This window comes from Vulpes vulpes, chromosome 12 (genome assembly GCF_048418805.1).
Source record: "Vulpes vulpes isolate BD-2025 chromosome 12, VulVul3, whole genome shotgun sequence".
Classification (NCBI taxonomy): domain Eukaryota; kingdom Metazoa; phylum Chordata; class Mammalia; order Carnivora; family Canidae; genus Vulpes; species Vulpes vulpes.
In genome coordinates, this window is record NC_132791.1 from 83,170,321 (window position 1) to 83,197,743 (window position 27,423).

Consider the following 27,423-nt stretch of genomic DNA (forward strand, 5'->3'; position numbering starts at 1 on the left):
GACCCTGGGATCATGACCTGAGCCAAAGGCAGATGCTCAACCACTGAGCCACCCAGGCGTCCCTGTGAGTATTTCTTTTAGAGAAACAGATAGAAGAGGGGGAATGATCAGTCATAAACATTTTAAATAGTAAATGCATATTTCCAAACTGTCCTTCAGAAAGTTTTACAAGTTATGTTCATGTTAATAGTGTATTAGAATGCCCGTTTTCATATGATGTATGGACACTTAAAAGCTCTGACTCTATGTTGCTCAATGATTTGTTTTTGTTTTTGTTTCTTTAAGATTTTATTTATTTATTCATGAGAAACACAGAGAGAGAGAGAGAGAGAGAGAGAGAGAGAGGCAGAGACGCAGGCAGAGGGAGAAGCAGGCTCCATGCAGGAAGCCTGATGTGGGACTCGATCCCGGGTTTCCAGGATCAGGCCCTGGGCCAAAAACAACGCTAAACTGCTGAGCTGCCTGGGCTGCCCTTGCTCAACAATTTGAATCAAACTTAGGAAATTTGAATCAGCCTAGGTTCCCTTTACCAATACAACAATGAAGAAAAGAAAATAACAGAAGGAAGCCGAAAAGAACATTAAAAGATGAGAAAAGGAAAACTTTGCCATTTTTTTCTTTCATAATTATAAACTTAATGTTTCTGCAATTTTGATTAGTAGTAAAAATGATTATGTTTCATTTTACATGTAATTCCTACACAGAAAAATACTATGGAAATGATATTGCATATTTTATTTCTGAGTGACTGATCCATTAACAGTTACCCTTTGCCCGTCTTCCTCCTGAAGTGCTGATGTCATTCTTACAGATATAAAGGAGCTCTTTGAAGCTTAAAGTCTTTAAATCACTAGTATTGCAGCCTGTGATAGACTCCTAACAAGTAAAAAAATATATTTTTATTACACATATATTAGAGTAGATATTTATTAATAAATTATTTCTAAAAAAGCTGATTGAGACACACTTTGAAGTGAGCCCATTGGTCCATCTTTCGTGTCAGCAATGCGTTCCCAGTAAATAGGAGCCACAGAGGTGTTCTGAAGCTTCAGAGAAAGAGAGTAGCAAGATACAGAATGCAGTGATCAAAAAGCGTGGGGCAAACTCTTTTAAAAACAGAACACATTGAGATGATTCAGTGCAAGGTAGGGTGTAAGAATAGGTTATATTAGTTGCTTCCTCTTGCTGATCCATTCTTTTAGCTAATCATATCTTGACTGCCCAGCATGTAACAAGAGCCATGCTAGTCACTCATACACCATGAAAGTGTAAAGATATTAGATGACTTGCCCCAGAGTGGCATGGATCTTAACAGTGTAATGACATCTAATTAATGAAATGCTGTTTAGGGTTCAGATCAGCTGTGATAAGGCCTGGCTAACAGAAAGGATTACTCCGTTTGATGCTAACTGGTCCTGTTGTTTTATTCTTTCTTTCTTTCTTTCTTTCTTTCTTTCTTTCTTTCTTTCTTTCTTTCTTCTTTCTTTCTTTCTTTCTTTCTTTCTTTCTTTCTTTCTTTTTCTTTCTTTCTTCTTTCTTTCTTTCTTTCTTTCTTTTCTTTCTTTCTTTCTTTCTCTTTCTTTCTTTTTTTTCTTTCTTCCTTTCTTCTTTCTTTCTTTCTTTCTTTCTTTCTTTCTTTCTTTCTTTCTTTCTTTCTTTTTTAAAAAAATAGTTTTTATTTATTCATGAGAGACATACAGAGAGAGGCAGAGACATAGGCAGAGGGAGAAGCAGGCTCCCCAAGGGGAGCCCAATGTGGGACTCAATCCCAGGACCCTGGGATCATGACCTGAGCCGAAGGCAGATGTGCAACAAGTGAGCCACCCAGGCGTCTCCCTCCATATTTCAAAGAACAGAAAAATGCATTATGTATTCATGGCCTTCAGAGTTCTTAAAGACCATAGTAGTGTCATATAATTAAATGTAAGTACTGTTTAAAGGAAGACTAAAATAACACATCAGGCTAGTGGTCACAATTGGCTTTGGCCTTCCAAGTTTTGGGGATAGTGTGTGATCCCTGTTGTATGAGATAAATTCACGTTGCAAACATTAACTTCAGATGGAAGTTGTCACATGTGCTCCTTTGTTCCTGTTGCATTAGCATTTATGAAGAATTGGATCACATGTTCGTTTGGAAAACAAAACAAGACAAACCCCAGTAAATTTGTTAAATAAAATTAAGTCACCTGAATTATGAACACTCTAATATTTTCCCTTTGATGTTTACGTGTTTGAGGCCTGAAGTATAGTATTTATTTGCAATGGTTCTTTATTTTGAAAAATATATCTATTGTTTGCCATCCTTTGAAATTTCAAAAGGCCAATCACAAATTATAATTTATCAGATGAAATAACATGGGGATATTTGACAAAAATCAGTGGATTTGATGACCTTTGATGAAGCCTGCAACTATGAGATAATATAGAAAAAATATCTCTGGGAAAAAAACCCAGTGGACGAGTTCAAAAAATAGCGCTCAACATTCAAGCAAATACATTTTATTTTTTAAATGGATGTCAATGCTTTAGAGAAGTCTTGTTTGCAAAAGCAGATTCTTTTTAAGGTGAAATGATAAATTAAAGACTTCAGAAATTCATCATCACACATTTTCTCTGGAACCAACAAACAGAAATAGTCTATTTTCTTTCATTAAAATTGATTTGATTTTAATTTTGACAGTCACTGGAAGTTAATCTATCATCTTTACTTTTGACTGGGAAGCAAGAAAATGGGTTCTGTGAATAGGATTTTTCTATGATTTGGGTGGTTGTCATTACTAGAAGGATTTTTGCAAATAATAGATGCTGAACTTGGCTTGACTCCTCATTTCCAGCCCTCTTTGCTTCTTTTGTATCGAATTGCTAATAACTAGCTTCATCTTTTGTCACCAAAACAGAATGGCTTTTTTGTTTGCCCACAGAACTGTATTGCTCAGTGTTGGGCAATGAGTTATCACAAGATGATAATCCACTTCTCTGGAAACAGGTCTGTGAATCCACAAGCACTTCCACAAATAACAGACTGCAAGCTTTTGAGCAGACACTTTTATACCCTTTTGAAAGCTGTTTATTAAATCTAGGGAGAAACTGGCTGACTGGGAGAAAGCTACACCAAAATAGGCCTAGTTCCCTGATGGCAGAAACGTTTTCTCCTGCCTCGGAGAGAATAGTCCATGAGAAACCTGATAACTCGTATGCATTTTAGACAGCCTGTCCATACACGTATGGTTCCTTCCCGAGCCTTCTCTCATATTAAGGAAAGGATTTACAGAGCAACAGTGTAGGATCTTAAAAACAGAACTGATTAACGACAGATACTTTGTGTTCTCATTTGATGTCCCCACAAGGAAGTCATTTACCAAAAAATGCTGGATAATCATTTTTTATGTTTCCTTTGTCACTTGGGATGTCTATGCATGTACTTACTTGGATCTGTCGGGGGAGCAGAACCACTGTGAATTATGGGATAAGGGATTCATTACAGGAATTAGGGCTTCCACAGCGTGGTGTGGTGGGAGCTGGGCTGGTGCTAGGGATCAGGGTGGTGGGGGGTAGTCGGAGGTTCAGTAAGTCAGAAGCCAAGCACAGGGGATGGTGAAGGGGAAGATCTTGGAGGCTTTGGGGAGTTGGGCCTCTATGTAGAGGCTGCCTCTGTGGATTCACTGCCACCAATTTGGTCAACAGTAGGGTCAGTTTGTAAAGAGTTGCTAGAAGCAGCGTGGAGGAGAGTGAGGATAACCTGGTACCTGCTGGCATCTCTGCGTCTTCTGTCCTCCCTTCTAATCATGACAACCTTCATTCAGAGAGTAGTGATGCTGCTTCACTTGTGCTTCCAGATCACATGGGCGTTCCTCCCTGGGCTTTAACTCAGAACCACACAGGAAGGGCATTCTAGGAAATGAAGTTCCAGCTTATCCAAGGTGACTTATCGTAAACTCATGAGTATTTAACAGAGAGAACAGAGAAATTCTATAGGAAAGTTATCTCTCTACCCTGTATTATTATCTGTATACCAAAAAAGAATGTCTTGCAAAGATTTATTTTAGAAAGAAATATGGTTAAGGTTGTATAATATTTTTAATAGCTTTTAAAGAATACATTGCCTGAAATCTTTTAGCTTTCAACCTTGTATATCGTGCTTCCTCATTGATGGATGGCGCTCAAAATATCAAAAACTATAGTGAAATAAATACTTCCAGGTCAAATTTTCATGTGGGTGATTCTGAGTAGACTGTATTACATGCTCCAAGACATCTCTTCTTCTAGGGGCCTCCTACATAAAGAAACATGATTTCTCAAGGTTGGACATGTCTCTTTCATATACTACAATTTTACAGAATCACCAGTTTTTAAAAAGATGAGGAAAGAAGATATTTTTTCTAAGTTCTAATTAATCAAGCAAAAAAGGAGACACACTGGTTGAATGTATTTTCCATCAATTTTAAACTAGAAAATAAATATGTTTTCAATGTAAATATGCAACAAATAAAAATTTCCCATATTATGCCAGGTCAGTTTTTGCTGACTTGTGAGAAATATTGAGCACTATTTGTGAGTACCATCTACTGAATTTATTCAGTATATATTCCCATTGGAGGAGAGTGGTGGTTCTAGGTACAGTATGGTGATTGACAAATACAATTTTTCTGGCTCAGCCATTCTGAGAGCATTTTGCACCCCAGAGACAAAATTACTGTGTAACTAAGCTTTCTGTAATGCTTTGTGGCTAAAGCAGCATTTTCTAGGCCCCCTACTAATTATAATAGAAGAAATACACCTTATTTTACAAAAGCAAAGAGACGGCTCTCTCTCGTTCAGCTCCCTAATGCTAAGTTGCGGTGATGTCTGACTCATCACGACCTTGGAGCTTTTGGAGTGAGGTTCATCAGCTACAGTGGTGATAACCGTCTAGCTTCTTCTCACCTACCCAAACATGCTGATGGCACTTCAGACAGTGAGGGAAGCATCCTGGTGCAGCCCAGCCTTCTTGGGAGACTCCTGTAGCCCAAGGCAGCAGAGCCCTGACTTGGCCCACCAGAGCTAGGCACAGACTGATGCATGACTCACAGACCCCTAGGAGATCCCTAGAAACACATTAGGAAATATCTATAAAGAGGATACCATTAAATATCACCTTCCTTAAGGAAAGGAAAGCTCAGAGGCACTGAGATCTGCGGATAAATTTAGTCATGGGTTGGTGATGTTTTAGATCTTTCGTTCCATTTCTAGTCTTCTGCATCTTGTTTCAGGAGCCATGAGTATGTATCCCCCTCAGCACATGCTGTTCCTATCCTGTGCTGCCAGGGTAGAGCAGAGCTGTCTTCTACCTGTGCTTACAAGAGTGTGAAAGCACAGATAGATTGCCACGGTGGGCAGACTCACTTGTGTGAAGGTATCTTGGGTCAAATTCAAAAGCACTCTCCTTTTAGGTTGTGCATACATGAGTTGTTCCTAATGTGATGCAAGTTGCCCACCCAAACAGAAGCTGAGCAACTCTTTGTCTTCCTTCTTGATGTTGGCAGGTTACTTCTGGGTCATCTCAGATGCAGTGATTAGTCACAAAGTCATGGTCATCACTACTCCCAGGAGGCTTTGGGGGGGCTTTGTGTAAGTAAGAATCTTGACTGCCCACACTGATATTTAAGAATCCCCCTGGATTTCATCTCACCCTCTCCCAAAGTTAGAAATGACATATCTAAACATCCCTAAAGTCTCATTTTCTCCATGAAATCTTTCACCATGAATAATTCTCAATTCCAGTGACTCTAATCACTTAATGAACCCTCTTATCTTTTTTTGCTGTTTCACCTTCTGAATTCCTTATGGGGCGAGCCAACATAAAGTGCTCCTTGATGGGATGTTTGAATGGAAACAGATGCAGACTCAGGTTTGCACGCCAACACAGGAAAGTAGCATCCACACTTGTTACGATCCAATTAGAAAATTTCAGTTAATTAATTTTGGCCTAAATAACTCCAACAATGTGGAAAATTCATTATGCAGTTTATCAGAAGAGATACATATGCTACTCCTTAGGAATATTCCTAAAAAAAAAAAAGGAACATTCCTTAAAATTTTCATTTTTCTCTGAAGTATTAAATCTCAGAGTAACCTTTCCTATCTTTACACTAGAATGCAAATAGAAGAACACTATGGCAGATTAGAGCTAAAGTACTTATCCAGAACAGACGTTTTTGAATCTTTATAAGATTGTGTGTAATTCCCAGTGGAATTAATTTTTTTCATGGTTTTGTACGAAATTAGATGAAAGCATGGTTTGAAAGTGAAGGTGATCCCTAGATCTGAAAAGCCGTGCTTAGATTTATGGCATTGGGATAGTTCTTATAAAATTTGTTTTAAATGATATGCTATTTTAATGTTATTGTAGGTGATTTAATGTTATTGTAAAGGATTTAAGAGTAGGAATTCTTGTTGGGTTGTTAGATATTCCCAAATATCAGGACTCTTGGGTGGCTCAGTGGTTGAGTGTCTGCCTTCGACTCAGGGCAGGATCCCAGGGTTCTGGGATGGATTCCCACTCTGGGCCCCCCATAGGGAGCCTGCTTCTCTCTCTGCCTATGTCTCTGCCACTCTCTCTGTGTCTCTCATGAGTAAATACATGAAATATTTTTTTAAAAAAGATATTTCCAAATATCTGTACTGAGTGGTTGGATTTTTGTATAATAGGTCTGTATAAAGCAGGGAACTCTCTCTCTTTCTCTCTCTCTCTCTCTCTCTAACACACACACCCACACACAAACACACACATACACATTGCCTCAGTGTGCACATACTCACTCTGCACTTGGCCCAAACCATACAAGCAAGAGAAGCTGAAATGACACGTTCCTGAGGAGAATTATAAGTTTATAATCATTGTGGATGTGGTTTCCATGGATTTTTTTGTATTTTCTACCTTGATGAGGGAAGAAGGGAGGATGTTAGACAAATTTGAGAAAATTCAATACAGCTTTTATAAAATTACAATCCATGAAAAAGAAAACAAGGAGTCAGTATGTTTACTATGAAGACAGTGATCACAGGTAAATCCCCATGGGGACGATGGAAACCAACCTGACACCTGGTTGGGGGGTGGGGGGAAAGGCAGCACAGAGCAGATGCTTGATAAGAAAGAAAGAGAAGTCTGGAGTAAGAAGGCATCAAAGGATAATGTAAATATATTGATTCTTTGCGGGAGAGACTCACACCCTATCAATTACAAATAAGCATGCTAAAGAAAAAGGATCAAGGATGGTGGTCTATACCTGTTATTCCCCAGATAACCTGCTTGCGAGACAGAGGCTCTCCAAATATCAAATGACTTCATTTCCATAAAAGTTATTACACTTTATTTTTAAATACTTATATCATATGATAAGGCTCAATTTTTTCCATGAAGAAATAAATGTCTTCAAAAGTGTTCTGATGTGATTTCTAAAGTCTGTGTTGGGTTTCTCATTTCAGTTAAAAATGGGGGATTTCTGGAAAGTAAAAAAAAAAAAATGCTAGTGATAATATAGCACATATTCACACATTCTAATTACCAAATTATTCCCTTCGTTGCCACTGAATAGACTGGAACTTATTTTTCCCATTGATATTGGTTTCAAATAGAAAACTTCAGGCAGTATTGCTCAACATGGGCTAATGGGCTTTTAAAACACATAATTCATGAGTACCCGGGAAGTGAACTTTGACCTCTGTGAGGAGGGATTTGCAGATGGCAATATTGTGATCGAAGATATTTCATGTGCTTGTGTTGTTTAAATATAATGATTATACAGGGCAAGGGTGGTCTATAGCAATGCAATAGTCTCAGTGGCAATTCATGTTCCTTAGCATATGCTATACTCTCTTCCCGTCCCTACCCTCTCCCCTGATAATCATGTGCCTGGGCAAGACACACCACAGTCCCTCCTGGGGCTGGACCTTGATGAGTAGTGACAGAGGGCCGAGGGGAGGCTGGGATTTAGGACCGGACAAGTGTGAGGTCAGGAGAAACGGCGGGTAAAGGACAAAGCTGATAAGCAGCCGTGACAACAGGTGACAGTGATGAGCACTCAGCTGTGCCTGTATGGGGAACAGAAGGCATCTGGCACTATTCTTTGAACGACCTCTCTGCTTTAATCTCCCTAATGGAATTTCCACATGCCTATGTGCAGCTTTCTCCCTAAATTCATGCTGTTGGAATAGCCTTGTTTGGATTTCCTTCTCCTCCCATTTTCCTACTGCCAGATGATGATTTTCATTACCTGCCCCTAACTCACCTCTGAGATCCTGGATTGACCCCAAGGATCCCATTCCCCACCCAAGAACCTCTCATCCTATACTCAAAGCATCCCTCTTGTGCACATTTGTCTCATTTTCCTGTGCCAGGCTGGCTGAGAAGTCTGCACTTACAAAAATATTATGATAAGGCTAAGAGGTGAATCAGCTCTCAAGAAGACAATTAGATGAGTATCAAGGAGACAGAAAGGGCCAAGTCAAGGCAATTAGACAGAGAACACCCCGCACAAGTCAGGAGTTAGGCAATCTACACATTCTGAGGTTAGGAACATGATAGGAGAATATAAGCATTCTTCAGCAAACATTTATTAAACATTTACAGTGTTCCAGGCAACTTGATTATCAAGTCTGATCAGTTAATGATTGTTTATATGCTTTTTGCAAGGGCAGGAATTAATTCAGGGCATTAACAATCCAAAGCCCAACTATGCAGACAGGTAGTATAAGCATGCCTGCATGAAGAAGAAATGCTAATTAGATTAAGGGAATAGTCTAGAAGTAGCCTTAGGACTGCAATTCCTCACTTCTGACCTACAAAGCAAGGCTGGCTACATTGAGCACAGTATGGATGGACTCAGGGATCTGTACCTTTAAAAGGTACATTCCAAGTGGTTCTGATGTGCAGCCAAATTTTGAATTACTGATTTAGCAAACCATATTGATTCATACAACAGACATTTGTTAAGTATTTGCTACAACTTTACATGCAAGGATGAATTAGAAAAGAATCCTGTTCCCAATGTACTTTATAGTCTAATAATACACAAACGTCTTTAAAGTAGGCTGAAATTTAAATGGCGTAAAATAGATATAGATATAATTGAGAAAAAGAAGAATTTACTGATGAAGTTTCTGGGAAAGCATTAGATGGTAGAAAGAGCATTTGAGCTGGAGTTTGAAAAATGATTCACATTGAAGTTATTTTAATACAAGGACAATCCATGTGTACTTTAAAAAAAAAGATTGTATTTATTTATTTATTGATGAGGGACACACAGAGAGAGGCAGAGACAAAGGCAGGGGGAGAAGCAGAAAACCTGATGCGAGACTCGATCCCAGGACTCCAGTATCACGACCTAAGCTAAAGGCAGATGCTCAACCACTGAGCCACACAGGCATCCCCCAAGCATACTTTTTTGAAAAAGATTTTTTATTATTTGGCAGGGAGAGAGAGCACAAGTTGGGGGAGTAACAAGCAGAGGAAGAGGGAGAAACAGGCTCCCTGATGAGCAGGGAGCCCAATGTGGGGCTCGATCCCATGCTCTGGGATCATGACCTAAGCTGAAGGCAGATGATTAACCAACTGAGCCACCCAGGTGCCCTAACGTGTACTTTTGCAAGTTTATATAATACATACATTCACACACAGAATAGCTCCCTGATCCACAGATAACCCACATGTATACATAGGTGTGTATTTCCAGACTCTCCCTTAATATAAATACGAGTATAGATACAAACATAGGTATAATTTAAAAGATACATACATAATTGGATATGTTTCATTTTACGAAAACAGAACCAACTTGTATCAGATGGTTTATGACTTAATTTTTTTTCAGCAAGCATACATGGATTTCATTCATGATCTGTGGCATCGTTTTTTTTTTTGTTGCCTGAATACTATCTTGTAGATAGATGTATGATGATTTATTCAACTAATCCTATAATGTTGGTAATTTGGGGTTGTTGTCTTTTTCTTTTCTGTCATGTTTTATGCTGAAACAAAATCCTTAAAATGAATTCATTTCCTTGATGATAAATGTCTAGAAGTGGAATTTTTAAGTCAATGCATGTGCATATTTTTAACAGATCTGTAGAAGGCTGAGCTATATCCCAGGGGTGGAATAATGTAAACAGTAGCCAAGGCATAGGAAAGTCTGGGCCACTAGGGATAGAGTATAATGGGTATGATGTTTTGTCTGAAGGACCTAGGGTAAAAGGGGATGTCCTGGTCCATTCCAGCTGCTATAACAAGAATACCAAAAGCTGAGTGGCTGACAAACAGCAGACTTTTATTTGTCACCGTTCTGGAGGCTGGGAGGTCCAGGATCAATGCGCCCACAGCAGATTAAGTAGCTGGTGAAAGGCCCCTCCTGGGTTCCTAGCTGGCAGCTCCCAGTGTCCTCACCTAGTGGAAGGGACAAGAGAGCTTTCTGGGGTCTCTTTCATAGGGCACTAATCCTGTTCATGAGGGCTCTACCCTCATGACCTGATCACCTCCCAAAGGCCCCATCTCCAAATATCATGTCATTGAAGGTTCAAATTTCAACACACACATTATGAGGTGGGGGGTTGGGAGGAGAAACATTTAGTCCGAAGTTTATTTACTCCCCTGAGTAACAAAAGATAAAGAAGTAAGGCTGAAAAGTTGGGCTAGGACCAGAATTTGCAGTCTTCAATGGTTGATCAAAGAATGTAGGCATATCAGCATTCGGTGTTCAGTGGCTTTTAATCTGAGATGATGGATAGTCTCTGCACATTCCCTTCCTTCAGAATGGCTAAGGACTTGGGATAATTCCAGAGTTTTTGACACTATTGCTTCAATGCTTTATATTGTGGAAAAGTCTCGTAAATGCTTTAGGTAAACAAGACTATCGAGCTTTCATAAACTATCAATGCTTGACTAAATGGCCTCAAATAGTGGCTGCTCTCAACATGACAGTGAGGTACTCATGTCCAGGAAGTCAGCAGAAAGTGGCTGTCATTCCACTAGTCCTTCTACTTCCAGCTCAACCTCCATGGCGGGCTGACAGTGACTTACTTCAATGGAAAAAGGAACTCCCCATCATGTTCTTCTTTTCTCATGTGCCCTGAAAGAGCCTTCCAAAAATGGCAGCACCAGAAAGCTTCTTAAACTATAACAGGAAGGAAAAGGAAGATCCATGGGGATGGTTAGAGTGGCCGTTTTCATCTGGGAAGAAGTTTCATTATCCTTCTTGTAATGTCCTCTCACACTGGGAAGTCATTATTATTCTGGCATTCCTCCTGACGTTTTTATGACTTTGTTTTAATACATGGTTCATTATTTGTTTTGGAACAGCCCTCAAAACAATGCCCCCAAATGCCACTTTAGTGTCACCAATGAGATGCTTCCTCACTCATGCCCTCAATCCTTACTTCCCTACTTTGATCTTGGATGAGGGTAGAAAACTCTGTGAGAGCCCTTGAGGACCATGACGTTGACATGCCTCTTCTTTGGACGGTTAGGCAAATTATCTCTGCATAGAGATTTGTATTGTGCCCACCCCCCACCCCCACTCTCCATAGGGGAAAAATAGGATGTTTCCCCCTCAACTTAAAAAAAAAAAAAAAAAGACTGTTAAATTCAATTAAGTAATAACTACCAGAGGCAGAAGCAGGCCACTAAAAGGCATTTCTTTCTCTCTGAGTGCTTTTCCTTTCCAGCAGCAGAAGGGCTTCTGTGCAGCTAAGAGTCACATGTTTGATTGACTCGCTCCCAAGCTGATGTTCACACTGCTGTATTCATCTTGCTCCGATGACTGTGACATGCCACCCGGACGCGGCGAGGCTGACAGGGGATGTGAGGGAGACCAGATAGATGACAACGTCTCCGTTCTTCAGAGCCAATGCAGGATGATCTGTCACCTGATGATAGGCCACAGCCTGTCATTTATTTACTTACAGCTTTAATGTGGGTAAAATGAGCAGGAGAGGGGGGAAATGTGACAAGAGGGAAAGAGAAAGTGAGTGGTTACAGGCAAGAAAAATCTGACAGACCCTTTTCGGCATCAAAATATCAACAAGAGCTATTTCATACCTCTCAATGGGCATGCCAACCCAGGAGCCAATTATGAGCAGCATTCTGGGCAAGAAATCAGGTTTGCAAAGCAGGAGTGGGGTTAGCCATTTAGTCCGCGGGAGTGGGGTGGGCAAACCACACGGCCTCTTGATTATATTAAGTGCTTTGAATTTCTCGCACATTTAATTTCTGCAATATTCAGTGATCGTTTTAGCAAGCATGTTTTCTTCTTAGTTTTTTTTCATCCGTTCACATTTTACAGGATAACTTTTATGTGCTCTGGAAATCACTATCCAAGTGTCCTTTTGGCTTTTTTAAAGGCTGCTGGAAATCTGGTCTTGAAGACAAAACTTTTGAAAGCCATTGACCTGGATGTTTTCTGAGATGTCATCCCAGTTACAGGAAAGAAATGCCTGAAAGTAGGGTGGAAAACAAAAATAGATATTTGAACTATTAAGTCTGTTCTGCAGGAATTCTGCAGAAGCCTACCAAAATGGTGACTATTCATATTTTAAGAAAATATGGTGAACCAAGACATTTGTCTTCTCTGGTATCTAAATGAATAAAATATTCCTGAGTGAAACATTTAATGAACGAAGAATTTAGTGAACAGAACATGCATAAATGTTTACATTTTTTACAAATGTGTAAATATTGTATACAAGGACAGATCTGAGCCATGGTAACAGTTTCTGAAAGGCATCTAGAGTTTGGACATTCTTTTCTTATTTTGCAGCACCAGGGCTTATTTTGTCACATGGCACTTGGCAGGAAGGCCCCAGGAATTTCCCACACACGGATAACCTTGAGCTGAGGGTGTGAAGTGTACAAGGAGAATGTGACTAGAAGTCCACCTTCACATGCCCCAAGACCACAAAGCATTCACAGACCATTGCTAACAATGGACTTGATGAAGCCCAGGTGTGGGGTCCAGCATTGTGTCCATAAAATCCACCCTGCAAAAATAGCAAGGACCTGACATATTTCCTAGGGAACATCGCCTCTGGAAAATCATAACTGTAACCCGGAGGAGTCAGAGCCCAACAACCCAAGACTGAGTGTTCTGGCTCTTTGCATGTTTTTCCAAATGCCTCTCTCGACGTGTCTAGGTTTGCTGTGCATTCTCTGTAGATTAAAGAAATTATCCTCCTTTTAGGTTCTCAAGATTTGTAGCATCAAGGCAACCACTCAGCAGGCAGCCCGAGATAGAAAAAGTTTACACCTTCGCCCAGTGAAGGCAAAAATCTCTAAGGAAGCTAGGCAAATAAATGTGACTTTCCAGAGTGTGGAATATTGCATTTTTTATAGCATGTGTCTGATTTGGGAGAGGGAATAGTTTCTGTGGATGCTGAGAAGTTTGTTGGAGAAGATTAGACACCATTCACTCTGTGGATCCATTAGCACATCTTCCCTAAATGTCTCCTCTACTCTTAGACATTCGTGCGCTTTGCCATTTCAGGCTCTAAGCTGTGATCAGAAAAGAGAAGGTTTTGCCACGGTTCCATGTGGGGGCCCCTTACTGAATTTAGCAATCTGAGGTGCACTGGATCTGTCACTTCTCCTAGATCTGTTGCCCAAGGAAGGGAGATACTACCGTGGACCCCGATGATCCAAGGGTCCTCTGAAACACATGACTCTCACCGCACTTTCTGTGCTGTTTCTGGAGCTGGTGGTGTGCTCAATTCCTGGCATGTATAATTTGGCCTATTCTGGCAAGTTAGCCAAGTAGTGAAGTAGAGTCAGTTGAACTCAGAGCTGTTTGATATTTTCAACGCACCTTTGGAGGTTTCATTTTGTATTGGCCAAGATGCCTCATTTTTTTCTCCTGAAGAATTTCAGGAGGGAAGAGAATTTTGTCCCCTTTCCTGTATTTGGCAGCATGTCTCTAATGCTTAAAACGGCCAAATTACCTGTCCTTGTTTTCTTGCCTTGGCAGCAGAATGTGATGAATCCTATAACCTCGCTCAGGACTTAGCTGGATACTGTTTGCGTTGGATTTATGTGGACACAGGTGGTGCCCTAAGGGCCCAGGCCTTTATGGGGAACACCTGTGTCCATTTCTTTTGCCTGCATTATTGCTGGGTATGACATTTGTGAGGTGGGGCCTTAAGTTGTATTTGCAAGATCAGCGAGGTGAAGAGTGTTAAACATTATGATTTTATTACAGCTAAGCTTTATTGTTCTTCTCAAGAGCCCCTCATGGTTCTGTAGCCTTTTTGTGTCTCTAGATGTTAGATATTGCTAATAATGGTGACATGGGAGGAATTGGAACCAGAGGGAAGAAGAGCAGAAGATGTCTGGAGCTGACCCCTACCTAAAAAATCTCCATGCCAACACTCCTATATACTAGTAAATGCTTTCTAATTTACGAAATATTTCAGTCCCTAGATTACACACTACAGGGTAACCTATAAGCATTTTAATAAGATAAGAGTTATGTGAAAAATTTGTTTTTTGTTTGTTCTTCCCTCGAATACTCAGGACCTCCCTGTGCTATGTGGAGCCCTCTGTAAATTCCTTGAACCATCGCCCTGATCTCAATCCCTTTAATATGTAAATGGATTGTTTTTCGGTTTTTGTTTTAATTTATATCCTCTTTCCTTTTATAAACTGAAACCGTGCTTTCCCATTTCCTGTCTTTCACATTCTTTTTGCAGCAAAGGTGAAAAGTGAAAGTAATTTCCATCCATTGAGACCTCTTCCCCTGAGACCATAAGCTATATCCAAATGTTCAATGTATAATTTTTATCAGTAACATTTTTATTCTTTTCCCAGCTAGGTTGCTGGTTTCTTTTTTTTTTTTTTTTTTAAGATTTTATTTATTTATTCATGAGAGACACAGGAAGGGAGAGAGAGAGAGAGAGAGAGAGAGAGGCAGAGACACAGGCAGAGGGAGAAGCAGGCTCCATGCAGGGAGCCCGATGTGGGACTCAATCCCGGGTCTCCAGGATTATGCCCTGGGCTGAAGGCGGCGCTAAACAGCTGAGCCACCCGGGCTGCCCAGGTTGCTGGTTTCTTCCAGCATCAGTTTATTTTCATGAAAAGCTCTGAACACAAAATTATATCGTGTAATAATAGATGAGAGGCTAGACCAAGTCATATATTTGTAAGTGAATATTGTTTCCCTATAAAACCTGTGAGCAGGGATAATATTTAAGATATTTATTCTATCTAACAGCCAAGCACTGATTAGTGAGTGCAGGTTGACTATAAACAACTGGCACAGCCTGACCAATGCCATCCCCCAAAGTTCCCCCATACATCTCAAGGTGGGAATGCAGGAAAGGTGGTCTCCTTGGTGACATAGGAGGCAGGAAGGCACATTGCTCTCCATATTAGTTTCCTAGAGCTGCTATAACAAATAACCACAAACGAGGTGGTTTAAAACAAAAGACATTTATTCTCTTGCCGTTATGGAGGTTAGAAGTCCAAAATCAAGGAGTCATCGGGGCCATGCTCCCTCTGAAGCCTCTAGGGCAGGATCCTTGTGTCTTCCAGGTTCTGGTGGTTCCTGGCATCCCAGGCTTGTGCCATATCACTCCTGTCTCCGTCTCTACCCTCACATGATCCTCTCTCCTGTGTGTCCCTGTGTCTTCTCTTCTCCTTCAAAAGACACCAGTCATTGGTTCTGTGAACACCCACAATGATGATTTCATCTCAAGATCTATACTCTGCAAAGATCCTATTTCCAAATAAGGAAATATTCTGAGATCCTGAGTGGACATAATTCAACCCACTACACTCTCACTCACTTTCACTGCTTCTTGGATGATATAAATGGCAGAGAATTCTCAGATGGCAGGTAAATCTTTTCAGTGATTTTCTCCCTGAGCAGCATGGTGGGAGATGTGTTCATTTTTTAGTTTTGTATCGATTCATCTATCAACTTAGTGGTTTCTCCATTTAATAAAGGTGAATGCAGAGTTTTGAAACACTTTCCACAGTGCTTAGAATTTAAAATGGTAATTCTCTGATAAATGCTCAGAATTATTTTCCTATTTATCTTTCTCACTGGATCCTCTCAGCAGCCGAGTCAAGGAGGTGGAGTGGATCTGAGTCCTGGCTTCATCAAGCAGGATGCCGAGGTCCAGAAGGGCTGATTTTTGCCAATTTTCCCTCCATTAGCAACTGACAGAACAGTGCTGGGGGTTCTCTGTCTAGATTATATTTTTTCCCATTCCTTCAAGAAACAGCCTGATTTTCACAATTTTTTCTTGTCACAGTCCTCAAGGAAGCCCCTTCCTTCATTTCCATATACAGATTTTCATTTGATTTAGAGATTTAAAGATGTAGTGATAGCTTAGCCATTATGGCTTTGCAGACAGCCTGAACTGTGTTGCGTCCAGGTTTTGCCAGCTTTGTAACACTGGGTGTGTTATGTAACCTTTCTGAGCCTCAGTTCTCTCATCTAAATGGAGGGAATAATAATGATCTTGTGGGGAGATAATGAGGAAAATTATTTTAATACATTTAAAGCATCTAGCAAAGTGCCTCGAAAATAGAGGTATATTTTCTTATAGCCCAGAAGAAAGAGCAGATAGTATGAGGAATCCAGGTGTGTGTTGGGTCTGCAGAACCAGCTGCATGATCTTGGGCAAATATCAGACATTAGTTCTCATTTTCACCATGTATGAAATGATGGGAGTCTCCACATACATTCAGTTCCATGACTGATGACAGAAGACTGGGAGAAAACTGCAAACTGAAGAGTCTCCAGTTCTGAGGGCAATTCACACTTCATGTGAAACTTCAAGTTCCATTTATGAAACTTCTAAATACAGCATGAGGAGCAGAGAATTGCTATAAGAGGCCTAGAGAATTGTTGGTGTTGCTTCCATGTGTTGGATAAAGAAGTGACAAATGAAGCATGTCTTGTACAATTGACCCTTGACCAAGTTGAGGGTTAGAGGCACTGACCTCCCCGGCCCCTGGACAGTCAAGGATCCACTTACAATTTTTGACTCTTCAAAAACTTAACTACAAATAGCCTACTGTTGACGAGAAGCCTTACCAAGAACATAAACAGTCAATGAACACATATTTTTTATGTCATATGTATTACATACTGTGTTCTTATGGTAAAGCCAGCTAGAAATAAGGAAATGTTATTCAGAAATTCATAAGGAGGAAAAATACACTTACAGTGCTGAGCTGTAAAAAACCCCACATATAAGTGGACCTGCACAGTTCAAACCTGTGTCATTCAATGGCCAGCTGTCTATGTAAGGTTGAACAGGGACCATCCTTTTTTAAAAAAATTACCATAGGGGCATCTGCGTGGCTCAGTGGTTGAGCGTCTACCTTTGGCTCAGGGCGTGATCCCAGGGTCCTGGGATCGAGTCCCACATCGGGCTCCCTGCAGGGAGTCTGCTTCTCTCTCTGCCTATGTCTCTGCCTCTCTCTCTCTCTCACGAATAAATAAATAAATAAAATCGTTTAAAAAAGATTTACTTTTATTTTCCATTCTTGCAAAAGATAATTGAGCAAGACTGCCATTCCTTGGAGCAGTTTGAAGGCAACATGGGAATTTAAAATGTCAGTGTTTCCAAAGGAATTGAGAGGCATAGGATGATGTGAGGGTCCAAACAAATAAAAATAGCTGTTTAGGATTCCATCTACTAAAAATGTGTGTCTTGCTTTAAAGTATTTTTTTTTTCCACAGCAGTTCCACACAGGCAGAGAAGAGTTTGAAACTTCTTAACGACCAGTTTCCATGACCTCAAAGCCAAAATTTTCTGGTTGCCTCCTACCCGCATGTTGCTCCTTGGATAAGCATCCCAAGGAAGCAAAGGAACCAAGAGCAGATAGAGACATCAGGCCATTCTTGTTCAGATGAATGCATTACATTCTTTTGTCCAGAAATGTAGACATTTGTGAGAAAAAAATCTACTGGGGGATAGCCCTGTCCACCACTGCGATCCTTCATGTAGTTGGCAGATGACGATCTTCTAGGCCTTTTGCAAAAACAGAACAAAACAAAACAAAACAACCTGAACACTTAAAGTATTATTTACACGGGGTCGTTCTAAGTCCTGGTACCACCGGGATCTTTTTGTGTTCTATTCTGTGTCTCTTAAGGGTTTGGGGCCAGTTTCTAGACTTCTTTCTTGTTGGGACACACTTTGTCTTATGTTTGGCATTTTTTTTCTTTTAAAAATTCAAACCAGAGCGATGTGGACCCTTTCCTGGAATTTGTTCTATCAAAAATCAGAGCATGGTATAGCATCTTTTGTTAGGAAAGCACTCTTGCTTCTTGCTTAACCCAGAATAGACAGGAAGCAATGCACGAGCATGCTTTAGTAGCTTGCTTTAGTGTCAGCATTCTTGCTATCTTGATGATTCCGTTCGGTTGCCAGCACCTGCTGGTGACGTTCTGTGTGACAGCTCCAGGCTCCTGGGAGAACAAGGAATAGATGCAGTCTCCACCTTCAACCAGGTTACCATCTATGGACAGGGTCATATAGACAAAGTATCTACTGAGAGGCAAGAAGCTTCTGTTCCAACTCAGAGTTTTATCCCAGATTGATGAAAGACAAGGCCATAAAACTCCATCCTCTTTGTTTCCTTTGTTCACAAAATAAGTCAATGTGATTAGGCCAGGAAATGACTTCTGCTCAATTATCCTATATTGGTTGAGTGATAAAGTCTAATGTTGGTGTCCTCGCAGCCCAGTTTGATTTTTCTGGGGTGGTGATATTCGGTGTCCCTTAGGGGAACTAGAAAGGAGAAAGGCAGGCAGGAATGAAGGCAAAGAACGAGAATTAAAATCTGAGCACCATACTCAACTTTTCTGTATTTTTCTAGTCCAGGGAGTAGAAAGAATGAACCAAGTCAGCACGAACTCCCAGTTTCTCAAAGCAGGCTCTTTGAATGCTCTGCCTTTGAAAGTTCAATCAAGAAAATCTCTTCTCTGCCTTCCCATCTTCACTGTGATTAGATTCAGTAACTGCGGTGGGTGAAATGTTGCTCTCCAGGCTTCGATCTAGAAACAGATGCCCTTTTGCAAGCTCCTCCACCGTGAATTTACATGTTCACAAAGTGGAAACGGTGTCTTAAAGGCAGGGATCCTCTTTGATACTTGCTCACTGTCGGGCAGTGAGTAAAGAAGCGTCCATACAAGGATGGCATCTCAGTGGCGGCATTCCCACAAGACATACTGTGACTTCACAGTGGTTCACAGGGTGTTTCAAAAGCCTTGGCTTACTTTGAGGCTGTTATTAACTTCAGAAGTTAAATGTATTGCTTTATCATAATCTTTTGAAACAGTAATCATTTATGTTCCTTTTATAAGTATGTAATCTTGTGAATCTGGTATCATTTTTAATTTTTTCCTCAGTCTGTACCATTTCCACAAAAGAGACTGGAAAGAAATTAAAATTAAAAAAAAAATCTAAAAATTCCCCATACTGCCTATGTGTAGATCAAAGGTAACCATAACTATTACGAAGAGTGTACTTTTTGAATTTGTAGCATTTTTGCTTCTGAAGTCATTAAAGCTTGAAATTGCACCCAGACTTCTGGGAGAGCCTGTGACAGGTGGTGGATCATTTTGGAACTCAGAGTGTCACTAATTTTTAAAATATTGGAATCAAAATTTATTTATTTTTATGATTTTATTTATTTATTCATGAGAGGCACAGAGAGAGGCCGAGATACAGGCAGAGGGAGAAGTAGGCTTCCTGTAGGGATCCCAACATGAGACTCAATCCCACAATCCTGGGATCATGTCCTGAGTCGAAGGCAGATGTTCAACCACTGAGCCACCCAGGTGCCCTAGAATCAAAATTAAAAAAAAAAAAAAAAAAGAATAGAAAACATGCAATTTCAATACAATGACTACAACTTTTGAGTTCAAAACTGAATAAAATTGGCATCAGAAGACTTCTATGGCTGCTCGAAAATCAGTTGACTTGCTCACACAGATTCTGTAATTATGAAGTACAACCAGCAATATGTTTTGAAATTCAGAGCGAGGCCATAGACCTCTATCAGGTCTGGAGGTTAGTTGGAGCTCCTCTTAGAGAGGAGGGGTGGTGAGGGATGTAGGGGTGTGGGGGGGATCAGAGTGCTCCATCACTTTGTGAAGCACCCCTAAGGAGCCACACCCCGGAGTTCTCTTGATGTAGCTTCTACTCAGAATACAACGTAGACTTAGTCACTGCTAAGTTTTCATTGTAGGCATAATGGATATAAAATATGAGACGATACAAGCAAGTCTTCCATTTCCTTCTAGAAATGAAGGAGTTACATTCTCCCATCCTGTCTGACATTTGGTTTACAGAGGGCAGTGAACTGCTCAGGAGGGAGGCATCTGGCTAAGAGCGGCACTGTGTGTCTATAGAATAGACTAAAGTGTGTTCCTAATCTATTTGCTTTGAGAACAAACATTTTCCCTGAAGTTAAGTCTGTGTAGCTACAGGTGCAGTGTGGGCATGGGAAGTGGGGCACCATGCCCGGCCATGTCCATCAGAAACCCTGCCCTTTAAGGAAGCCTGGCCTTTCTGTTGACAAAACATGAGAGACACCTGACTCTGGCCAGTCACTCTTTAGCCCGTCCTTGTGTCCTCCCTTCGCCCTACGTGGGAATTATTATTACTCATTCCCTCCTGTGCTCCTCACCCCCTTTGTGGTAATTCGCAGACTCACTGCATACCCAGACTCGCTGCCTTGCCCAGTTCTGAACTTTGGTTCAGTTGGGTGCTGGGTGCATCTTTGCCAACACAACCCCGATTGAGCTGGTACAAAAAAATGCAAATGATTTTGTAATGTGCAATGCCCTTGGTTCTTTGGTACATTTTAGTTAAGGTTGTGCACTATAAACGAGCTGGTTGTCAGAGTTTACTGGCCTTGACACAACTGATGGAAACAGATCCAAACGTTGGGACACCACTTACAGAACTAATTATGCTGCCCTTTGAGCTGTACTTTACCTTTCATGGTTTACAGTGAAACAGTAGTCCCTTTTAATGATCAAGGGATAGAGGGCTTCATATGACTTGTTGTAAAAGCAATTATTTGAGGTGACAGCAACTCTGATTTCAGCTTCATCTAAGGGTGTCCTTTCTTTCTTTTTCTTTTTTTAAAGATTGTGTTTATTTATTCATGACAGACACAGCATGAGAGGCAGAGACATAGGCAGAGGGAGAAGCAGGTTCCCTCTGGGGAGCCTGATGTGGGACTGGATCCCAGGAACCTGGGATCATGCCCTTGGCCGAAGACAGATAGATGCTCAACCACTGGGCCACCCAGATATCCCTAAGGGTGTTCTTTCTAAAAATTCAAATTATCCAATGTTGGAATGGAGCTTTCTGGTAGGTAGTAAGCACCCCATCCCTGGAAGTGTTCAAGCACAGACTACATGGCCACGTGTCACAAACTCTCTAGAGGCTCTTCCCAATCTCAAGGTCTCTGTACCAAGTCTCAGACTAACAAGATTGCAGTGATTCTGATTACGGAGGCTCACCATTCACTTCCAGCTTTAATTCGTTTGGTCAACTCTCTCTCTTTCCATGATTTACTTGGGCATTTGCCAAGCAACAGCACTTTTGATGTGGTTCTGCCCTTTTTATTTTATGGCGACAGTGACTCAGAAATAGGCGACGGCCAGAAGTAGGGAAAGCAGGGAGGTACTGAGTCTCAGTCCTCAGCCACGCAGCACAGCTTTGGTGCAGCGGGCGGTTTGACATGAGCGAGGTCCCTCAATCCAAAACCTTAGGCTGCTTATCTGACAGTTTTAAAGCATAACCAGTACCTACCTCCCCGGGCTGCTGAAAAGGTGAAGAAAACAGCTATGGAGGATTTAGTGCAAGGCACTTCTAGTGAAAACAATTATGAAAATTCAGTATTTGTTGGCCGTGGTGGTTTTGATTACTCACCTGGGTTGTCTGTTTTCAATTAGTCAGCAGATCTGTCACTCGTCTGCCACAGATGGATGATGGATTTGATTTTGAGACTTTTGCTAATTATTAGCATTAAAAAAAAGATGAGTAAGTATAATCATCATTGCGATTTCCATCCTTTTACCTAGAGTACCTTCATTTCTGTAATTCTCTTAATGAAGTTATTTTTAAGAATGGCTTTATTTATTTATTTTAAGATTTTATGTATTTATTCATGAGAGACAAAGAGAGAGAAGCAGAGACACAGGCAGAGGGAGAAGCAGGCTCCCCAAGGGGAGCCCAATGCGGGACTCGATCCCAGGACCCCGGGATCATGACCTGAGCCAAAGGCAGACATCCCATGTCTTTAAATAAAGTTTGAATTTGCCACTTTTTAAGAGGATAGCCAGTTTAAAGGTCTTTAAACAGCTCCTAATTTCAGTGTGCCTCCCCTAAATTCCAATTTTAAAAGCCTGTGTTCCCTACAGTCTCCCATTCTTACCATTGTCATTGGGAAGCTTGTTCTATTTATCTGTCCAAGAATGTTTGGACTTAAACATTTTTCAGATTTTTGTTTTGTTTACAGAGCGCTGATTCACACAAAAGTGGTAGCTGCCGTCTAACATATGAATTATGCTTGCGCGTGCGGCTCTCCTTTCCCATTGAGACAGAAACGATCCCAGGGAGCGAAGAGCAAAGATAAGCTGAGAATAGAGTTGCGATCTTAGTTTGTGCAGGTGCTGTTTTGTTAACGTCCTGGTGCACGGGCATTGTATTTTTTGCACACACAGTAATAGTCAATTTTTTTTTTAAGAACATGCATTGCAGTGTTCAGCTCATTACAAGTCATGACAAAGCCCTATTGGAACCAAAGGGAGGACTTATGCTCTTTATATACTAAGAAGCTGTTCCCATTGTAACTCAAAGAATTTTAGTTCAGGAAATATCAACTGGCAATTTGCTTTGTGGGTTGTTTACAGACCAGCCACTTTTGCCTTACATTTCTTATGTGCAGTACTGAGACAGTCTCACCCTTTGAGATTAGTCTCCTCAAATGTGTTTTAAAGATAAAAATCACACTAGGCCCCAACTGGATCTTTATGTCACGAAACTGCCCCTTATTCCTCTCTCCCTCTCTTCCTCCAATTCAGAGCTAAAACAAACCACTTCATAAGAACCTCATAAATTTTTCCCTCTGTGCACTTCAGTTAAAAGACCCTCCTGTGCTGTGCATTCCGCTCTGTGGGGACCCTGTGTCACAATCCGCTTGTTGGGAGATTAAAGTGGAACATTCGCAGCTCACAGCCTGATGTGTCCCTGTAATGCATCTAGCGGGCCTTCTGAGTGCACTCACTTTCAAAAGGCTAAGGGGAAAGGGACATTTTATCACAATACATAATACATTCAAATTTCGATACAGTTTGTAGAATCAAAAGTAATTATACCTTCCACAGATAAATGGCTTGGGAGCTTTCTCTGAGGCCACCGCCACATTAGAAACTGTTAAGCTCTCTTTTTTGGCATGGAGTAATTCAGTCTCTTCTTCCAATCAGAAAATCTCTAACTTGATTTGTCAATAGTGAATATGATTTCTTGATCTTTTAAAACATTACAGTTGACAAAACATGAGAGACACCTGACTCTGGGAAAAGAACAAGGGGTAGTGGTAGGGGAGGTGGGCGGGGGGTTGGGGTGACTGGGTGATGGGCATTGAGGGGGGCACTTGGCAGATGAGCACTGGGTGTTATGCTATATGGTGGCAAATTGAACTCCAATAAAAAGAAATTTAAAAACAAAACAAAACAAACATTACAGTATATGCAGTTCTTTTCTGGGCTCCTCTGTCTTCTCCCCTATTTTGGAGCTCAGTCTTGTCCTCAGCTAAGCTGCTTTGTACCTGTTCACTTTGAGCGACAGCTTAGTTTTCTCTCATTATCATTCTTCAATAACAATTCACATCCTTTACCAAGTAATCTTTGCCAAGAATCCACAAAACGGTGGAGTAGGTATCAAGGGCAGGAGAAACTTTAAGAAATCACCTGCATTTAGTGGTGGCCCCTACTTTTTATAGAATAGGAATCTGAAATTCATCCAAGAGCACACATTTGCAATGTGCTATATTTTATCTAGTCTCTGACACCAAAGATTTATAAAATATACCATTGCTTCATGGAACCATAAGACCGAAAAAGAAACATTGCTGATTTAAATTATGAATTCACTTTGCCAGTGAAACACATCCGGATCTCAGAGAGATTGCAAGTGTCAGACTACTGCATGAACACAAACATATCTCTCATTTGCGGAATGTATAATTTGTACTCTTGTTTTTCATAAATAGAACAAATATTGTGGGGAATAGGCACATGTCTCCTCCTAAAGAGAAATCAAGATAGCTGTTGAGGTTGGGGAGAGGGCAGCCCCCAGAAGAGGAAAGGGAAGATGGGAGTACCAAGATTTAAAACATTCTTTGGCTAGAGGCTGTCCTAAAATTAGAAACTGAGGGGGGCACTTGACAGGATGAGCACTGGGTGATATGCTATATGTTGGCAAATTGAACTCCAATAAAAAAAATAATTAAAAAAAAAAGAAACCTATTACTTATGCCCCTGCGAGGCACAAGTTTCCAATATCCTTATCTGATTACAGATATTTCTTTCTCTGCAGCTTGTGGTTCTTTTTTTCTTATTTTTTTCTTTCTTCCTCTCCTCCTCCTTCTACTTCTTCTATTTTGCAAGGCACTACCTAAATGATAGCCATTGTGCGAAGCTCCTAAGCCTTTAAGACAGCCACACGGGTGGCTGCTCCTGTGTTCCCCACTGCTGATAGCTATGCCCTTAACCACCTGGGAGAGGAGTGCGTCTGGGAGCTGTCTTTTCTGCCCCCTCAGGGCTTGACTTGATTGTCTCTAGCAAACCAGAGCCACCTCTGGGGCTCTGGAGAGTGATGCTAGCTTCTTCTCAGGGAATAGCTGGATCCTTGGCCTAAGAACGACAGATACTTATTAGAAATAAACAGGATGAGCACCTCAAAACTAATGATATGGCTGCTTTAGAAAAAAGTTATTTATTTATTTGACAGAAGGAGAGAAAGCATAAGCAGGGGGAGCAGGCAGGCAGAGGGAGACCTCAGAGCGTCTCCGCTGAGCAGAGAGCCTGATGCGAGGCTCAATCCCAGAGCCCTGAGATCATGACAGGAGCCAAAGGCAGATGCTTAACCAACTGAGCCACCCAGGTGCCCCTGGCTTTTGTTTTGAAGTATGTACCCAATGGCAAAGTCTGAGTGTAAAATAAAAACAATGTGATCATTTGCACTTGATACTTCCTCCCTAGACCATGTGTTGTCTGTAGGTACAGCCTTTGAGGAGATCTGGTATTTGTCTTTCAGGTGCTATTTGATTACTAACTTGCTTTAAAATTTTTCTTTCCTTATATAGATGATGACTTTTGCCGGAGATGAAATGTAACGTTCCAGTCTCCAATGAAAAGGAAAGATGTGGTATGTGTGTCAACACAAGTCTCAGAAATCTCCAGCATTTAGTTAACGTCTTGCTTTTGTTACTCAATATTTTTCATTCTATTCAAAATACCACAAAATTAAGATAATAGATTCACGAAACTGATTCAGAGATATTAATTACTTCTTAGCTTGTTTCCAGACTTATTACAATTCATTACTTTCTCCTGATGTGGTTAATGTTGTCATACTTTGGAGCTGGTATGCTGTGCCATTATCAATTTTTATAAAGCTCCACTTACACGATTATATCACTTTGATTTTTAAAATGTCTTCATTTATTTCCTGGAAGTTATTGAGCTGACATAAAAAAAAAAAGCCATTCTCTAATGGGAGTGAATTTTCATAAGCTATTTCCATCAAATCTCATCCTCAGATGCCGCATTTGGCCCCGTGTCAGGCATTCGATTTCTTTGTTGGCGTTGTTTTTCTTATATGAGTGTTTGCAGGTAATCCTCGTGCCAGTTAACGGTCTAATAAATTATATTGAGTGCATTACAGATTGTAATATATTATACGTATTGATTGTTTTCATAAATGTTTTCCAACCAAAATCTGAGACAATAGAAGCAAGTGTTTTAAAGCAAAGTCTATAGATCACAAAGCAAAAAAAAAAAAAAAAAAAAAGAACTGGGCGGTTTTCCTATTACACTGTGAGGCAATCGCTGCATAATCTCTACCAAAAGATCCCCTTGGGCAATGGAATTTAATCTCTTTGGAGGGACATCCACAGGATTGTCAGCTCCCTCCTTGCTCTGAGCTGCGTTGGTTGGCCAGTTTGCTGGCTGCTTGTCTGTTGACTCTCAGGTCCGTTCCCAGGCATCTGTGTTCTTTTACAAGCAGGGTGGAAGTCTGCAAACTTTATTTAACAGACTCCCTTACCACGCGGCGTCCTTCTGTTCTTCTAGCAGGAGGCCTTAGCAGGAGATTGGAAGGTGGGAATAAGAGAGAGGACATTTTCTCTCCTTTTTTTGCTTCAGGCGGCTCTCCTGGTGGCAGCAGCCAAAGAATGAGCTTAATCCCCTGGTCTTGGAGAGAAGTGGCAGTGGCAGTGGCTTCTCCAGCAGCGGGAGATTATCCAGCAGGTGCCACAGCAGTGACCATGGGTCTTGGATAGTACTTTTTCTTTTCCTCCTGCCAGTGGAGTGGAAATGCTGTCTTGTATATTCAAACCCTCCTGCCTTACTCCTTTAACCTCTCCAATATTTAGTGACCAATTTCCTGTCCTGTTAGCTCCATTTGAAATTCTTAAAGTTGTTTCTGTTTTCCTGACTGAGCCCTGACCAGTGAATTTTGTGAAACCATGCAGAATCTGAGAATACAGATGGGAAATACCCAAATGGGGACTCACGGGACTTTGATCGTGCATACAGGTCTCAGTGAGCAAATATTATTAAACTTCCATTGGCAACATGTCGTACTAAGTTCTAACAAGGAACAGAGAGTATAAGAGTATAAAGATTGTATATTCAGGCTACAGAGGCTGCTAATTTATGATGCAAGAATTTTGTTCAGACTCTAGTCATTTATCTTTATTCTGTTCATATAAACAGATGGTAAAAATAAACAGCTGACATGTCTCATCTCTTCCCTATTAGCCTGGCACTCCGGTTACGGTCCCTCCCCATTTCCCACCATCTTATTCCATCAAATACATTAAAACTCATGAAAAGCAGGACTCTGATGACACGAAGCCCCTTCCTACTTCCCTCATTGTACTGTAGCTGCAGATTCTGGAAAGCTATCTTTTCTGGTCATCTCTGTTCTATTAGAAGAATCCCAAATAGATAAGGCATCCATCACTCCAATCTGTTATGGAAATTTTTGTAACATCTCTATTTCAAGTATGACTTTTTATTGCAACTCCTCCCTTGGGTTGAAGGTGGTGGTTATATGAGTCACAGGCACACAGTGTACTCAAAACACTCTCTCCCTAGACTGGCTCTTTGCTTAAATGTCTTAGTGTGTTCTCCCTCAAGA

At 40.8% G+C, this 27,423-nt stretch overlaps 1 long non-coding RNA gene across 2 annotated transcripts in view; it reads left to right on the top strand.

The window, feature by feature from the left end:
- Positions 1 to 27,423, top strand: part of LOC112920511 (uncharacterized) — a 90,874-nt gene that overhangs the window by 27,456 nt on the left and 35,995 nt on the right. For both annotated transcript variants that reach the window (XR_011995675.1, XR_003235083.2), the window contains exon 3: positions 25,364 to 25,425. This is a non-coding gene — a long non-coding RNA (uncharacterized lncRNA). The remainder of the gene's footprint in view (positions 1 to 25,363; positions 25,426 to 27,423) is intronic.